The 9411-nt window shown below is 38.2% G+C and overlaps 1 non-coding gene across 1 annotated transcript; it reads left to right on the forward strand.

Annotated features, from left to right (window-relative positions):
* The first annotated feature begins 1707 nt into the window (after positions 1-1707).
* Positions 1708-1825, forward strand: LOC140640784 (small nucleolar RNA SNORA18). The gene has a single exon (XR_012037417.1). It is a non-coding gene; the product is annotated as a small nucleolar RNA SNORA18 (small nucleolar RNA).
* Positions 1826-9411: the final 7586 nt, after the last annotated feature.

Raw genomic sequence — 9411 nt, forward strand, 5'->3', positions numbered from 1 at the left:
CGGAGGATCTTAATAGACATTTTCCCAAAGACATACAGATGGCAATCAGATACATAAATTGCATTTCCCTGATGATTAGCAAGGAGCATATAAACACCACAATGAGAAACCACTTCACACTTGTCACAATGGCTAGTATTGAAAAGGTAAATCACAAATGTTGGTGAGGATATGGAGAAAAAGGAACATCTGTGCACTGTTGGTAGGGATGTAAACTGGCACAACTACTCTAGTAAACAGTACAGGGTTTCCTCAAAAAATTAAAAATAGAAATGCCATATGATCTAGTAATTCCACTACTGTGTATTTATCCAAAGAAAATGAAAACTAATTTAACAAGAACAACAGATGGAGAATTTCAGCAGATAGATGAAAATTTTAAGTCAAATGAAAACTCTAGAAATAGGGATCCCTGGGTGGCGCAGCGGTTTGGCGCCTGCCTTTGGCCCAGGGCACGATCCTGGAGACCCAGGATCGAATCCCACATCAGGCTCCCGGTGCATGGAGCCTGCTTCTCCCTCTGCCTGTGTCTCTGCCTCTCTCTCTCTCTCTCTCTCTCTGTGACTATCATAAATAAATAAAAATTAAAAAAAAAAAAGAAAACTCTAGAAATAAAAACATATCAGATATGAAATATTCCTTTAATGGGTTTATCAGCATACTCAACAAAGCAGAGAAAAGATTCAGTGAATCTGAAAATAGGTAAATAGGTAAATAGAAATTATCCAAACTGAGGCACAAAGAGAAAAAAAGAGAGGGAAAAACACATTCAAGATCTTGTGAAATCATTACAAAAGGAGAAAAGATAAATAATGGGGCAAAATAAATATTTAAAAATAGTTATACATTTTTCAAAATTCATGAACCACAAAACCAAGAAGCTCAGAGAACTCCAAACAGAATTAAACACACACACACATATACACACACCCCCACACACACACATCAAACTGCTGGAAATCAATATTCAAGAGAAAAACTAGACAGCAATCAGGGAATTAAGAAATAATGACCTTGGGCAGCCCCGGTGGCGCAGCGGTTTAGCGCCGCCTACAGCCTGGGGTGTGATGCTGGAGACCTGGGATCGAGTCCCACATCGGGCTTCCTGCGTGGAGCCTGCCTCTCCCTCTGCCTGTGTCTCTGCCTCTCTCTTCACTCTCTCTAAATAAATAAATAAATAAATCTTAAAAAAAAAAAAGAAAAAGAAATAATGACCTTATATAATAAGGAAGAAAGACAGCAAACTTTCTCAGAAAAAAATTGTAAACCTGAAGATAACATAAGTGACAATGTCTTACAGTGCATAAACAACAGCAAAAAAAAATAAGTCCACTCGGAATTTTTATGCCCAGAAAAAAATCTTCCAAAAATAATGATTATATAAAAATTTTTTAGACAAAGAGAATGCCTTACCAGCTCTTGTGCATTATGAATGTTAAAGGGTAATTCTTCTGGCAGAAAGATTGAAACTAGATTGAAATTTGGATTCATACAAAGGATTGAAGAGTCCTAAAGATGGTAAAAAGTGGAGATAGATTTTTTTTTTATTTTTGTTTAGGATTTTTGAAACATTATTAGTTGTCTAAAGCATAAGTAGTAACTATGCATTGTGAGTTTAATAATATACAGAGAGGCAAAAAGTAAATCAATAGCACAAAGGATAGAACAGAAGAAATGAGACTATACTATTAGAAGATAAATTATTTGGTTGAGGTCTGTCCCAATGGGGCTTTTTCTATAGACCTATATTGTTGGAAACGTCTCATAGTTTCCTTTTTTCACAGAACTGTGTGTTAGATCCGTCTGAAAGAACTACAAGATATATCTGCTAAAACTCTGTGAAAGACCTAATAGAAACATTTTAAAATCTTAGATATTGGCATATCCCAATAATCTGTATAGTTCTAGAGTGTAATAGTTTAGGGGTGAAAATTATTTGAACTCATTCACATTGAGGATATTTGAAATTGAGAACCAGCCAGATCCATCTACTAACCCTAAACGTGGCCCTGAAGTAAATAAACTGAATCTCAAAGATTACAGAACTGATAGTGACAACTGTGGACTAAATAAAGTTCTTTTTAAAAGAGCTATTTTAAAGATTATAATTCTGACTTTGGAGGAACTACAGTAATTGGCAGTGGAAGGAATCACATGTAAAATTCCTTAAATAAAAATTTGTTGACTTTGGAGTGCCTGGGTGGCTTAAGATATGCTCTCTCTCTCTCTCTCTCTCTCTCTCTCTCTCTCTCTCTCTCGTGCGCACGCACGCGCTCTCTCTCTTTCTCTCTCCCTCCCTCCCCCACACACACTAAAATAAATCTTTAAAAAACGTATTCACTTGGCTAAATGTGAAAAGTTAAAGATGTTTATTGTGAATCCAAAGCAAGCACTTAAAGAAAAATACAAGATTACATGTAACTAATAAGCCAATAATAGAGACAGATGGAATTATTTAAAATACCCAACTAATTTGAAAGAACATAGGAAAACAGAATGAAAGCAGAGATAGGATAAGTAGAAAACAACTAGCAAGATGGAGATATAAATCCAACCATAGCAATGATTATATAAAATATAAATAATCTAACACAATTAAAAGGTAGAGATTGTCAGATTGAAAGAAAAAACCATCCACAAGGATGTCACTTTATTTTTTTTTTTAAGATTTTATTTATTGGGGATCCCTGGGTGGCGCAGCGGTTTGGCGCCTGCCTTTGGCCCAGGGCACGATCCCGGAGACCTGGGATCGAGTCCCACATCGGGCTCCTGGTGCATGGAGCCTGCTTCTCCCTCTGCCTGTGTCTCTGCCTCACTCTCTCTCTCTCTGTGATTATCGCAAATAAAAAAAAATTAAAAAAAAAAGATTTTATTTATTGATTCATGAGAGACGCAGAGAGAGAGGCAAAAACATAGGCAGAGGGAGAAGCAGGCTCCTCAGAGGGAGCCCCATGTAGGACTCTATCCCCAGACCCAGGACCAAGCCCCGAGCCAAAGGCAGACAGACTCTCAACCACTGAGATACCCAGGCATCCCAAGGTGTCACTTTAAACATAAAGATACAAAAATTAAAAAATAAAAAAATAAACATAAAGATACAGATATATTAAAAATAAAAGAATGGGAAAATATTTACTATGTGAACACTAGTCAAAAAGAAGTTAGAGAGATTATATTAATGTCAAACAAAGATAACTTCAGAATATTTCCAAAGGTAAAGAGAAGCATTTACCTATGGATAAAGGCGCCAATTCATCAAGAAGACCTAATAGTCCTAAATACCTTTGCACCTGATAGAGCAAGTTATGTAACGGACAACTGATAGGACTAAAAGGAAAAAACAGACAAACACACAACTATATATGGAGACTTCAATGTTCTTCTTTTACTATTTGATAGAACAAATACCCCCCCAAAAAATCAGCAATAATACAGTTGACTTGAGCAGCACCTTCAGCTAACTTGACCTAATTGATATTAATAGAATACTCCACCCAGAAGTAGAATAAGCATTTTTTTTCAAGTGAGCATCAAACACTCATCTGCATAGACAATATAGTGGGCCGTAAAACAAATATTAACAAATTTAAAAGGACTGAAACCATACAAAGTAGGTTGTCTGAACAGACTGGAACTAAACAAGAAATCAGTAACACAAAGATTTTCAGAAGGTCCCCAAAGATTTGGAAACTAAACAATCCACTCCTAGATAACCCTTGAGCCAAAGGAGAAATGGCAAGAGAAATTAGTACATATTTTGCATGGAATGAAAATACAACATATCAAAATGTGTTGAATGCAGCTAAAGCAGTACTTGGAGTGAAATTTTATAACCTTAAATGCTTCTAGTTAAAAAAGAATAAAAGTCTTAATAATTAAAGTTTCTATATTAAAAACCTGGAAAAGAGCAAGTTTTATCTGAATATGCAGAAAGAAACAAATGATAAAATAGAAACCAGTTAAATAGAAAAGAGAAAAATACAGAACATACATGAAACTAAAAGCTTCAGAGGCATATTCAAATTTTCTTTGAAAATTTCAATAAAATGTAAAAACCTTTAGCCACACTGATCTAGAAGAAGGCAGACATGAATTATTTATATTGAGAATGAATGAAAAGTCACTACAGATGTCAAAGATATTAAAAGGATAGTAAGGAAAAACCAGGAATGTAAGGCTAATAATTTGATAACTTAGATAAAAAGGGTGATTTAAAAGGCATTCAACTACAAAAGCTCGCTTAAAAACAATATATGACTTGTCCGGTATTTATTAAAGAAATTGGAGGCCTAGTTTTAAAAGTCCCCACAAAGAAAACTTCATGCTCAGATAATTTCACTGATAAATTCTACTGGACACTTAAGGGGGGAAAAAAATACCAGTTCTACTCAATCTCTTCCCAATTCATTTATGAGGCCAGCGTTACCCTGACAACAAAACCAGACAAAACAATGAAGAAAAATAAATTTGAAAAGTCTTCAACAAAATATTAGCAAGTTGAATCCATCACTATGAAGGAATAACACATCATGACCAAGTAAGGTCAAAGCAAAATTTGTTCTACATTTGAAAATCAAGCAGTGCAATCCACCACTAAGGAGGGAAAAAAGAAAAAGCCCATGAGGATCTCAATAGATGCAGAAGATAACATTTGACTACATTCAACATCCATTTGTGATAAACATTCTCAGCAAATGAGTATAAATGGCATCCCTAAAACTGGTAACAAATGCATATGAAAACCTATAGTTACCATCATACTCTGTGGTGAAAGACTAAATGCTTTCCCCTATCAGATTGAGTCTGTTCTCACTGCTTTCATTCAACAACCATTAAGGACCTCAGTAGAGCAATAATTTGATAAGGAAAAAGGCACCTGCGTGGCCAGGGACCAAGCCCCAGGCCAGGCTCTCTGCTAAGCAGAGAGCCTGCTTCTCCCTCTCCCTCTGACTGCTCCTCTGCCTACTTGTGCTCTCTCTGTCAAATAAATAAATAAAATCTTTTGTAAAAAATGGAGTCAGGAGAGAGGAAGGAAAACTGACAAATTCATTCTACTAGGACTGCATCACCCTGATACCAAAACCAGATAAAGACACCACAAAAAAAGAGAACTACAAGCAAACATCTCTGGTGAACACGGTGCAAAAAACCTCAACAAATGAAATCCAACAATACATTAAAACTATCATTCACCAGCCATCATATGGGACTTATTCCCAGGATGCAGGTGTGGCTCAGTATTTGCAAAATCAGTGTGATACATCACATCAATAAGAGAAAAGATAAAAACCATATAATCATTTTTAATAGATGCAGAAAAAGCATTTGACAAAGTGCAGCATCCATTCCTGATAATAACCCTCAACAAAGTAGGTTTAGAGAGAGCACACCTCAATATAATAAAGGTCTGATGTGAAAAACCTACAGCTAATATCATACTCAATGGTGAAAAACTAAGAGCTGTTCCCCTAAGATCAGGAATGCCAAGGAGGTCCACATTCACCACTTTTATTCAAAACAGGTCTAGAAGTCCCAGCCACAGCAATCAGACAACAAAAAGAAATCAAAGGCATCCAAAATGGTAAGGAAGAAGAGGAAAACTTTCACTCTTTGCAGATGACATGATACTATATACAGAAAACCCTAAAGATGCTAACAAAAAACTACTAGAAATGATAAACAAATTCAGTAAGGTCACAGGATACAAAATCCATGTACGGAAATCTATTGCCTTTCTAACATGCAAATACTGAAGCAACAGAAAGAAATTAAGAAAGCAATCCCATTTGCAATTGCACCAAAAGAATAAAATACCTAGGAATAAATTGAACCCAGGAGGCCAAAGACCCATACTCAGAAAACTATAAAACATTGATGAAAGAAATTAAAGATGACACAAATGCATGGAAAGATATTCCAAGCACAGGAATTGGAAAAACAAATATTATAGAAATGTTTGTATGACCCAAAGCAATCTACACATTTAACACAATCCCTATCAAAACAGGGATTTAAAAAAAAACAGGGATTTTTCACATAATGAGAATATTCCTAAAATTTGTGTGAAACCAAAAACAGACCCTGAGTAGCCAAAACAATCTTGAGAAAGAAAAAGCTGGAAGTATCACAATTCCAGATTTCAAGTTATACAACAAAGCTGCTGTAGTCAGAACAGTACAGTACTGACACATAAATAGACACATTGATCAGCCCAACAGGATAAAAAGCCCAGAAACAAAACCATGATTATATGATCAACTGGTATTCAACAAGAATATGCCATGGGCAAAACACAGTCTCTTCAACAAATGGTTATGGGAAAACTGGACAGCTACATGCAAAAGAATGAAACTGGACCACTTTCTTTTACCGTACACAAAAATAAACTCAAAATGTGTTAAAGACCTAAATGTGAGACATGAAACCACAAAAATCCTAGAAGAGGGCAAGGCAATAATTTCTCTAACATTGGCCATAGCAACATTTTTCTAGATATATCTCCTGAAGCAAGGGAAAGAAAAGCAAAAATAGAATACTGGGACTACATCAAAATAAAAAGCTACCGCATAGCAAAGGAAACAGTCAGTAAAACTAAAAGGCAACCTTTGGAATGGTAGAAGCTATCTGCAAATAACATATCCTAAAAAGGGTTAGTGTTTAAATCTATAAAGTAGCTATCAAATTCAACACCCAAAAAACAAAATCATCCAATTATAAAATGGGCAGAAGACATGAACAGACATCTTTCCGAAGAAGACATACAGATGGCCAACATACACATGCAAAGATGCTCAATATCACTTATCAGGGAAATGTAAATCAAAACTACAATGAGATACCCTCTCACTCGTCAGAATGGCTTAAACCAAATCCACAAGAAACACTAAGTGTTGGTGGGGAGGTGGAGAAATGGGAACCACCATGTGCTGCTGGTGGGAATGCAAGCTGGTGCAGCCACTGTGGAAAATAGTATGAAGAGTCCTCAAAAGCGTTAAAAATAGAACTACCCGATGATCCAGCAATTGCACTACTAGATATTTATCCAAAAAATACAAAAACACAAATTCAGAGGGATACTAATCACCCCTATGTTTATTGCAACATTATTTCCAATAACCAAATTTTGAAATCTTGCCACTTGCAACCACATGGATGGAGCTAAAGAGTATTATGATAAGTCAAGTAAGTCAGTCAAAGAAAGATAAATCCGTTGTGATTTCACTCATATGTGGAATTTAAGAAACAAACAAATATCAAGATAAAAAGAGAGACAAACTAAGAAACAGACTCTTAACTATAGAGAGCAAACTGACGGCTACCAGAGGGGAGATGGGTGAGGGGATGGGTGAAATAGGTGATGGGGACTATGATGAGCGCTGAGTAATATATAGAATTGTTCAATCACTATTTTGTTCATCCATAACTAATATAATATTGAACATGAGCTACACTGGAATTAAGATTTAAAAACTTAATTTAAAAATAATTTAAAGGAGGAGTGAAGATGGTGGAGGAGTAGGGGACCCTAAGTTCCCTGATCCCTGGAATTCAGCTAGCTAGACAGTTAGCAAATCATTCTGAACACCAGCAAAATCTATCAGAGATCTGAGAAAAGAAATGCTGCTATCCTACAAATAGAAAAGTGACAGCTTTTAGGAAGGTGGGAGGTGTGGAGGCATGAATGTAGGGTGTTATATTATCGGGGTGCTGCGAGGGGAGGGGGCCCTCTTAAGGAGGCTACTGCGGATTACTATGTTCAGTGGAGCACAAAATGGGAACTTTTCGAAGTCGGCTACAGCAGGGGGCGCCCCGGCCTCGCGGGCCTCGGGTGGTGAAGCAGGGCCGGCGCAGGTGGGACGGCGCGGCCTCAGGCTCCCCAGGGTCAGAAGAACTTTGCCTCCATCCCCAGGCAGCAAAGTTCCCAGGCATCAGAGCGGGAAGCCGACCAAAGGCGCAGTCTGCGCGCCAGCTTTCTGCTCTCCGTTGCCATAAGCGGTGAACTGCGGCACCAGCGCACCGCCGCTCTCCTGGCGGGGCCCCCCAAAAGGCAGAAGCGTGGCGAGGACCAGCCCCCCCCCCCCCCCCCCTGGGGAGCAGTGCAGGTGCATGCCGCAAGAGTCCCTGAAGTTTGGAGAATGGAACCTGCGTCAAGTGCCTGAAATAAAAAACCCGCAGAGTTTGGACAGAAACCAGGGAGACACAAGGGTGACTGACTGCCTTCCTGTGAGGGCTCCCCGAAGAGTGAGGGGCCGGACCTTTCAGCTCCAGGGCTAAGGAGTCCGGCGCTGCCGTTTTCATCCCTCGCATCAGTGCTGGAAGGAGCAAAACAGCGCCACCTAGTGCGAGCCCGAGCCACTTACACTGAGCCCAGCCCCCTGGCCAGCGGAGCACGATTCCACCGGAGCAAGGACACCTGAGAATCAGGGCAGCAGGCCTCTCACCCCAAAAGGCCAGCAGGAACAACCGGCTAATACCAAGTTTAACCATCAGAGAGAACTGCAAAACTTCAGCTCTTGGGGAAAACAGTATATAGCATTTGCAGTCTATTATTCTTTAGTCCTTCAGGGTTGTTGTGGGTTTTTTTTTTTTTTTTTTTTTTTTTAGTTATATTCTTATTTTTCCAATTCTTTTTAAAATTTTCTGGTTATTTATTTATTGTTTCCTTGCATTGTATTTTATTTTTGTATATATATGTCTTTTTTAAAAAAGATTTATTTATTCATGAGAGACACAGAGAGAGAGAGGCAGAGACATAAGCAGAGGGGGAAGCAGGCTTCTCGCAGGGAGCACGATGTGAGACTCGATCCCAGGGAATCCAGGATCATATCCTGAGCCAAAGGCAGACATTCAACCGCTGAGCCACCCAGGCACCCCTATATATAAGTCTTTCTTTCCTATTTTGGCATCTTTTTTTTTTTTTAAGATTTATTTATTTATTCATGAGAGACACAGAGAGAGAGGCAAAGACATAGGCAGAGGGAGCCTCCCCTCAGGGAGTCTGCTGTGGGACTCAATCCCAGGACCCCGGGATCATGACCTAAGCCACCCAGGTGCCCCTGGAATCTAGTTTTTTTTAACAAACAGATCAAAAAATATCCAGGATCTAGTTTATTGTTTTGTTCTATTTTACTTCTTCTTTGATTTTTTTCTTGTTTTGTTTCTGTTTTCTTCTAGTTAGTTTAGTTTGTTTGTTTTTTATGGCATTGTTTTGTTCTTTTCTCTATCTTTCTTCTATTCTCTTCTGGACATAATGCTAAGACAGAGAAACTCACCCCAAGAGAAAGAACAGGAGGAAGTACTCCCTGCCAGGGATTTAATCAAATATGGATATAAGTGAGGTGTCAAAAGTAGAATTCAAAATGATTATGAAGATACTAGCTGGGCTTGAGAAAAGCATAGAAGACACTAGAG

The sequence above is a fragment of the Canis lupus genome, chromosome 9 (genome assembly GCF_048164855.1).
Source record: "Canis lupus baileyi chromosome 9, mCanLup2.hap1, whole genome shotgun sequence".
NCBI classification, from domain to species: domain Eukaryota; kingdom Metazoa; phylum Chordata; class Mammalia; order Carnivora; family Canidae; genus Canis; species Canis lupus.